This window comes from Nelumbo nucifera, chromosome 1 (assembly GCF_055504915.1).
Source record: "Nelumbo nucifera cultivar China Antique chromosome 1, China Antique-T2T, whole genome shotgun sequence".
Taxonomy (NCBI): Eukaryota; Viridiplantae; Streptophyta; class Magnoliopsida; order Proteales; family Nelumbonaceae; genus Nelumbo; species Nelumbo nucifera.
This window is the reverse complement of record NC_142649.1, coordinates 151,325,365-151,334,786: the sequence shown is the minus strand read 5'-3', so window position 1 is coordinate 151,334,786 and position 9,422 is coordinate 151,325,365. Positions and strand designations below refer to the sequence as shown.

The 9,422-nt window shown below is 37.3% G+C and overlaps 1 non-coding gene across 1 annotated transcript; it reads right to left on the bottom strand.

Annotated features, from left to right (window-relative positions):
* Window positions 1–1,706: 1,706 nt before the first annotated feature.
* TRNAI-AAU (transfer RNA isoleucine (anticodon AAU)) lies at window positions 1,707–1,780 on the bottom strand. The gene has a single exon. It is a non-coding gene; the product is annotated as a tRNA-Ile (tRNA).
* Between the last annotated feature and the right edge of the window lie 7,642 nt (window positions 1,781–9,422).

Below are 9,422 nucleotides of genomic sequence, written 5' to 3'. Positions count from 1 at the left end.
GGAGCTCCTTTTTTCATGAGAAGCAGAGACTATTGAAGTTTTGGTAACTGACCATGTTATGAAAGGGAGACAGTTAAGTGAAATATGTGGGTTTGTATTAGATAGATAATGACGACGATGATAATGATTTCAACATTGAGAAATGCACAAATTTTCGACCGACTTCCATTCTAACCAGTTCTGAATGTCCATGGCAGTTCCCAAAACTGCTGACAAAAAATTTATAGTAGCTGAATCACTTTCTACTATCAAGTTCTGAATGTCCATCTGCATCGCAAGCCTTAGACCATCCATCACTTTGTATACTTCTGCTTTGGCATTGCATCCTTTTCTAACATATTTTTGATGGGCTGCAATTGCCATCCCAGTATGATATCGGAATACTCATTTGGTTTGTATAATGTTCCATATTTGGGATCTGATTACAATACATATCTGGTATTTGGTCAATGTAATAAGGGTTGTTTACTTCTTTACCATTTTGGCATAGAAAACAATTTTGATTTAATTGCATGCCTTGCTGAGCCAATATTTCTCGGGTCGGGATAACTTTGGCTGTTGGCCAAGAGCGTTTATGGGTTGGCCATGTTCACCCATTCACGCCCACGTCTATTTTTTCGGTCAGAAAATCAGAAAAGAAATAGGGGGTAATTACTATTTTATCCTGTGGCATTTCTAAGAATGTTCTCAACAGCATATTAATTAGTGTGTTCACCATAATCCGGACCAGAGGGCAATCTCACTTGGTAGTGGAAATTACACAAGTGTGTTTACCCACTCAAATGGAAGTTACTTGTACTCTCAAAAAATTTAGTCGTAACTAATATCAAGGGAAAATTCTCGATTTATATTATGTACTTTGGTTCTAGTGCTATTTTGGTCCTCGAAACTTAAAATACAATAATTCAGTATCCTGACTTTCAAAATGTATTAATTTAGTATGTACCGTTAACCAATTTATTGTTGCTTCTTGACACATGGTTACTAAATTATAAATTATAATATATCTTCTAGTTCAACTTCACTTCTAATGAGGATGCTAATTTCCATTAGAGCCCCCAAAGGACAAACATGTAACCACACGTGCTGGGAAAGACACTCATCAACTCCTTCTTTTAAGGAACAAAAGTGAACTTGAACTCTCCATATCCTTTAATTTGCCATTATTTTTAGATTAATTTAAGGGGTAATAGTATATAAGGGCAACTTTTGGGGTTTAATATCAATAAAAGTAATATATTTAAAAATTTTTCAAAAATAGGTTAATTTTTTAAAAATAATATCAATAAAGGTTCTTCTTTTCATTTGTTTATCAGAGACGCCGTCTGCTGCCGCCCGCCGCTGCCTCCGCCCACCTCCACCTCCGTCTCCGGCAACGTTGTCGGAGGTGGAGGCAGCGGCGGGCGGCAGTGGACGGTGACTCTAGTGAACAAAATGACAAAAAATGAACAGTATTTTTACCCTTTATTGATATTATTTTTAAAAATTTAACTTATTTTTGAAACTTTTTTAAATATATTACTTTTATTGATATTAAACTCTAAAAGTTGCCTTTCTATGCTATGGAAAAGATATGGTATGAAAAGAGTTTTGACGAATCAAAACCCACCCATGAATTTTGATAAAATAACACTTGATTCACTATCAAGTTTATGATTCCATATGATTAGTCAGATGCTTCCAAAAATATAAAGAGTATAAGAAATTGGCCCATGCAGGTCTCGAACCTGCGACCTTCGCGTTATTAGCACGACGCTCTAACCAACTGAGCTAATAGGCCCTACCATGCAATCAATACAATGACAAATTGTAGATAATAGGTTGGAAATTTGGAATATTCTTTCAATTAGTTTCTATGTTGGTACTGTTTCTTTCAATACGGTGGACGGTGGTGTTATCCCTTGCAAATTGAAATTAAAGAGGCGTTGCCATAAAAAAATAAAGAGTTGTTAATCCTACCGATTTTTTAATATATATTACACGCTGAAAAGAATGCTAGAGTGAAGGATAAATTCTTGCTTGTCTATTGATTTATTCTTGTTTAGTTTCACTGATAAGTGTGAGGATCATTTTCATATTCCTTTTTGATTGATTAAGTGCATTGGAACTTCATCCACCACCCTTAATCCTATTAATTAATAATATTAGGCTATATACTTCGTTATGGGAACCAATTGGCCTGTACAGCTTCTGGATCTTATGTTTACAACAAATTAAACCTCAACCCCATATTCAGCCAGGGTTAGAATTTTTAGGCTTAAAGTACATTTGGGGTAGGTGATAGGTCGGAATTGGTGCTAATTTACTGGCAGGTATAGATCCATAGAATATGAGTTTTTGTCATTTTGAATGTTTATAGATTTGTGTAAAATTCAGAAATCTGCATTAGGCCTATCCGTACTTTTTCTGTTTATTATATCAATGTTCTAAGTTTTATAGATCATTGAAAAGTTGGAAATGATACCTTTGATTTAAACCTCAACCCAAGAAGAATATTGACCCAAACTAGAAGTACCAAATTAATATCCTTGAATCCCATACATATACTCATGGTTTTTAAAACCAAACCGGACCGGAGGATCAGACTGAAAAAACTGGGAACTTGTCAGGTGATCGGTTTCATTTTACTCCGGAACCGTTTTTTCCCCAAAAATCATTGATTTGGTCAGCAAACTGCTGACCCGAGTGGTCAAACCATTCGAACCGTTTAATGGCTTGGCTGATTTTTTTTTTTTTAATTTCTTATTTTTTGTCAAAATGGATTGTCTGTTCAGTTCGAACGATCGGACCGTTCGACCTTCGAACCGGACCCCTAACCGATTCTGTTTTAGAAGCCTTGCATATATACTAGGGAAGAAACAAGTGGCAACTCTTTTTTGACTGGAAGATTAATAAACTAAGTCTTCTTCGCCTTCTTTTAATCAATGGATGACCTAGCTAGAGGAATGCCTACCCTATAATGATCTAGTGGGTTTGTGGTTAATTTTCATTATGTCTTGGCTCTTTAAAATCATTCCTTCTTGTTAAAAGGAAAAAATAAAGTGGCTAATTGATGTGTTAGATGATTGATTTGATTCCAATGGGGGGCCTTATTCTATATATAATCTTGCTACAAGAAAAAGTATAATTACTTAATTAGCTTCTCGGAGCTAGAAGAAGAATCTCGGAGGTTTGAGCATGTACATTTTATTTTGTAATTCTTTAATTCAACTCATGGGTCGCCTCTTTGGTCCAATCCAATCCTTTTCACAGCCATTAATGTCACAATGCACTGAGGTTACTTGATGCGAAAGCTATTTTGCAACTTGTTCACTAGTTCGATCGAAACCCAGAAATATTATCTTCTTCTGGTTGAAATTGTTTCTCTACCCCCCTTCTTTGATTCTGTGCTAGAGTCGCTTGATTCCATATAGGTTGTAATACAAGTTAGTGAGAAGTTTAATTTTTTCTTTACCTGAAACATTTTCAGCTAATCAATTTGTCATTTCAACTATAAACGTCGATTATAAGTCCCACACCATATTTTTTCTGACAGAAAGTGACTGTGATGTTGACATATACAATGCATACATATGTATGTAATGTTGACAAATACATATTTCTCACCGATTGGTATCAACAAACCAAACATTTCAGAAAAGAAGAATTAATTGATTTACGCCTTGTCATTATATTGTTGTTATACAATACTACTTGGAAGACAAACCATGCATACAGGAACCAATATATATACACATAATGCTGCTTTAGATGCACAAGCAGATCTGATCAGAAATTGGATCGGATTGGATTCGAGTATATTCTGATTCGATCCGATCGTTTGCATCTCCCTGGGGAATGAGATGAACATTAATTCTCATTCAGTCTTCACATTTATTCAACGACGATATGATGATACACTGCCTCACAATTCACATTGAGCAGTCCGTCCTAGCTAGCTACTTAGCTAGCCAAATATTTATGAGAAGAATCTTAATTATCAGCTCAGCTCTGGTCTATTACCGAAGCAGCTGGAATAAGCCTGGAAAAAGAAAATCTTTCAAGTGGGTAATCGTCAACCAAAATGAGGAGACTTGTAAGAAGGCTAGCTACCAATTGCAAACAAATAATAATTTCATCTTTCTCCAAAACTAGTGTTGATTATTATTGCAATAAGCTGCCCTCATGCATGTCTTGACTGTTGAGTCCCAACTTTCGAAACCAAGAACCATCAGTGGTCATCAGTAAGTACATATTAATGGACCCAGTCATTAAGGTCCTGTTTGGCATCACTCCGGAGGATGTGAATAGCGTTTGGTTGGGGGTGTTCATGGCTCGGTTAGCTGAATCATAGGGTGTTTTTTTGAGTCGAATCAGTACTACCAGTGTTAAGAAAATCGATAACCAAAATCGAACCGAAGCCATTTGGTTAACTGTCAGTTCGGTTCGTCGGTCTTCGGTTTTTTAATTTTTATAATATTTATTATAAATATTATATTTTAAATATATATAATGCATATTTATTAATTTATAATATATAAAATATACACAAATATATAGAAATATATGTATACCGGTCGATTCGATTAACCACCAATTTTTTATATTAGTTAACCGAAACCAAACCGGTACCTTCAGTTTTTAAAAAACACCAAACCGAAATCGAACTAACCGATTTAGTTAACTAATTTTTCAGTTTTTTACTCACCCTTAGCGTTTGGTTCAAACCAGTCCACTAATTCCCATTCAAAACGGGATGAAAAAATCCCTCCAGAAATGACATTTTTCGGAGTGGAAAAAGTGGATTATGAGAAATGAGAGATTCTCTCGCCATGCGCGTTAGTTTCAAATAACTAACACGTTTGACTCTGTCACACCAGAAAACCAAAGGTATTTTTGTAATTTCTGTTGAGGCTCTAACACTCACCCGAAACCCTACCCTTATGTTTTTTAATCGAAAAATTGATTAAAAATTTGATTTCTTCTAAACATGATTTTATTTTTAAGAAATAAGAATCAATTAACTGTACCAAACAGGACCGGTGATTCGCAAAATGAAAATTCTCAAAATCCATTTTTTTTAAAGGATTATGAAAATGAGAATCCTGAAAATTGATACCAAACAAGGCCTAATATTATTGCCACGAAGAATACATATTAAGAAGCGTTATGACCGGCTACAAATTAAATTGATGTCCTAGTAGTCTATATAGCAATATCATCGGCATAAATATTTTCACCCTTTTCTAAGTCTAACCCCAACATACAACATAGAGTTGTTGGAGAAGTTGATCAGTAAAACTTTACAAGTTACTGGATCTGGACCCATTCGAGCCGAGCGCGAGTAGGATCAACCAACCACAACAACCCAGGAGGCTATCTTCTTGACCCTTTCTTTCACGGTTTTACCTATTACCACTGCTCAAGGTCGATCAGGTTCTCTGAACCTAAACCTGAACCTGTGTTTCAAATGCAGCTGGGTTTTTGGGTTGGAAAACTCCATGTATTGCTGCCCCTCTACTTAGAATCGTTTTGTTTAATGGATAAATATTTGTATATGTACAGGTAGGAGTGTCAATAGATCAGTTTTGGATTGGACCCGTTAAAACCAAAATCAATTTGAAACGGACTAAGAAGGCATATTGAACCCGAACGGTCCAAACTTAATGAATCCAAAGTATTTATTAGATTGGATTGGATTGATAAGTCACAACAGATCGGAGGGTAAGTTGTAAATTAATAATGAAGGGCTCATCCTCTATCCCAAGTGTGTGTGTCTGATGTAGGCGCTTATGGCAGATCAATGGCATATCAGCGTGTGACAGAGGGCGGCGTACAGCGCGGACCCAATAGGGATGTCGCGTGGAGAAGAAGCCGGCATGCGGCATGGGCCCAATGGTACAACTGCACGCAGCGACCTCGGATAGTCGTGCACATAAGGCCAGAAAGGCCGGACTGCATCCTAGCTGTTTTCGCCCACCTACTCCTAGGTGGTTTCAAGTATAAATAGGGGGTGACACCCCAAAGGTGAGGCATCTAGACTCTCCACTATCAAGAATTCAGTTACCGCCGTTGTGGCTTCATCTGAGCTGTCCCAGTTCAGGTTTCGTCCGCCTATCGTCACACCTTCACTAGCTTGATCATCAGCGTCTCCGCCTCAAATTAGCACCCGGGGCCTCTAACGTCCTCTCTCTTTCTCCATAGGACTGGCCTACAAGCCCTCGACCACAGCGGACCTCAAACTCATCGATCAGCCCTCGACTCATAAGCGGAATTATTTTGTTGCCCTCAGCAACAGTGTCCATTCGTGGTGATTATTGTAGCTCAACACAAGTAAGGCACCTCGAAGAAAAGTTACAGGTCTCTCTGATAGGACTTATCTATATATATAAAAACAGTGGTGACCACATGCGAGTGAGACCTAACAACATGATCTTCCTCCTACAACAAAATTTTGTTGAGTCTCAATCAATTGCCAAGTGATGAAGCAACGCGTTAGGCTAACGCCACTTTTTTTTTTTCTTTTTTCTATTTCTTTCTTGGCCTTCTACTACTTATTGTTTACACGATAAGAAATACATCAAACAGTCTAGAAAGAAACAATATATATCTGTTAGTTAAAGATGAAGATGAATCGAAATAGTTCGGTTTCTCCACTCCCTTGTGCGCTGTGCACTACATCTAGCTTAGCTTTTTGCCACATGGAGCTCTCTACTTGAGCAAATTACTCACAGGAACTTGTGTTTGGATTGGAGGCAACAGAATGTCAAGCAAACCTCTCCCAAAACAGTGGGTTTCCTAGTGATGAAAATAAAAACTGGACTCCTTTGCGGCCTACTTTCCTTTCTTTCCCACGAATATTTATCTAATTCCTTTAAACAAAAGTAAGTGATGAAAATGACTCCTTTATTGGAGAAACATGTGGGCTTATTTATTTTTTTATTTTTATTTTTTCTAGCCAAGCAACAATCTTCTTAATATAGAAAGACAAAAGTTTGGTTTGGAAGAATTATTGTGCAGAAAAAGAGAAGGCAAAAGATGGCTTGTCTTTTCTTTGGGGGTGGAGGAGGGGGGGATTGAAAATGCGGCTTCAGAGTTCATCCCCCTTTTCGAGGGGTCTACACCGAATTTGGATTTCATCCTTTTTGAGGGGTCTAGACCGGCTTCAGAGTTCCCAATCCACAGCTGCGTAAGGCTGTGTGAGGACAGTTTTGTGAGAATGAATTCTGAGTTCGTCTAGACCTGTATCAATGTTTTAAAAAACGACATCAGCTATTTAATCATTTGGGTCAATCCGGCTCATGATATTATACATCAAATAAGAAAAAAAAATAAAAATAGATAAAATGTATAGAAAAATAGTGCAACAAGAGAGAGTTAAAATGACTAAAATGAGAGAGAGAGAGAGACTTAATTATCTACCTATAATCCACTCACAAAGTCAAATGGTATAGTGGTTCAATTCAATTGGTTAGGTCACTAAATTCTAGATCAACAATTTTTTATTTTGCAAACAAATTTGGGGCATGGGTCTAAGTCCAATTGGCTAGGGGCTCCACTATGAAAAGACATGATACCATAAAAACTTGCAACCAATCAACAATTATTATAAAAGAAGTAACTAAAGCTCTTTGATTATCATATCTTTCTAGTATCATAGATTTCTCCATTGATTAGTCTAACCACTGTTTTCAAAACTGGACTGGACCGGAAAAACCGGGAAAGATCGGTTCCGTTTTTCTCTAAAACTGCTTTTTTCCTTAAAACCGTTGATTTTGGTCAGTAAACCGCTGAACTGGTCGATTAATCGTTTGAACGATTTTGACCGTTTTTCAATTTTTAATTTTTTTGTCAAAACGAATCAGCCGTTCAGGTCGAATAGTCGGACCATTCGAACTGGTAACCAGATCCCTGACCGGTTCGATTTTAAAAACCATAAGTTTAACCATGACTGAGCATATGACCTATAATTAACAGGTTAGTAAGATTAGAATAGTAAGGGTTAATGTGGTCCTATTGGCAATTTGGCATTATACAATGCAAAGATCCTCCTTTTCCACAGTTTAAGATTCATTCCTTGTTACCAACATCACCGTAGTTGATTGAGTTGGTGACCAATGGGTGTATTTATATCTTTTTAGTTTTTTTTTTCTTCAAAATTTCAGATGTGGTGGATATCTCATTATTTAACATTTAAAATAAATTTTTACCTTAAGTTATGTTTGATTTCAAGGAAAAGATAAGAAAACCTATACGAAATTTGTAAAAGTTTTTCTAAGTTTCCCTTCCTTTCCTTCCTCCTTCAAACCAAAGACACCAAACACAGTAAAATTCAAACACGTGTATATACAATATTGCAAACATCAGCAAACCGCAAATGCTATTTAGCATGAATGCCCCCTAGCCCTAGGTCTAGACTATGGCATCTCACCTTCGTGAAGTAAAAAAAAAAAGACAAAAAAAGCTTACTGTGCATAGGTTTAGGGACGGAGGACCAATAACACAAGATGGAACCTTAAGGCTTACCACGTATCATCCATTCATAGAATTAGGACCCACCATTTAATAGCGGCCCCCGAAAAGCAGTTTAAATTCACTGTTGGAATTGCATTTTTTGATGTCAGTGTCTCAGCGATGATGAAACTCTGAAAATAATACAGAAATTAGTGGTTTAAAAGTCAACTACTGATTTCAATGAGGGTGTATGTGGGACCCATCAAAGTAGTGGATTTTAATCCTCTAACAATTGGACAGGTGGCAAGTTATATGGCCATACTTCCTCCACTGTTTCAGGGTAAGCTACGAAGAGAGAGAGAGATCCTGAGCCTGAGCCTGAGCCTGAGGTACGTAGTGCTGCCGAAGCCAAACTGTGTTCGTGTCTGAGCACAGGTGACAGCAGGCGTGTGCTTTGTCTCTAAACATGACATCATTCAGCGCGTCAGCCCCAACTCCCTTTTTCAACTTTAAACGTTGCACCGCCACCCTTGGACTCGAGTTCAGAACTTCAGATCCCAATCTAATGCCCCACAACGCAGCACAACCTCCCATGATCAAAGTCAAATCGTCGATGGACCATGCTTCTGATCTCAACCGTCCAAGTTGTATCTGTCAAGAGAAGGAATTTAAAGCAGATTTATTTGATCCAACGGCCACCAGACCACAAATTAGGGTATAACGAGATTATTATATGTTTGTACAAAAGTCTAAAGGCTAAAAGATGCGCTGGGTACTTGTGAGGTTCAAAAGATCTTCTGCAAACCGCAAGGGAGGGAAAAGTAAAGTCTTTAGATTTGACGGTTATGATTTTCTAACTTAAATATTTGAGGGAGGGTGTCCGTGCAAATGATTGAGACATTAAATGGATGGATTGCATTTCTTCAGATTGACACCTGTCTTTGCACAAATGTATGCTAGATAAGGCTATTAATTACTATAATTGACTC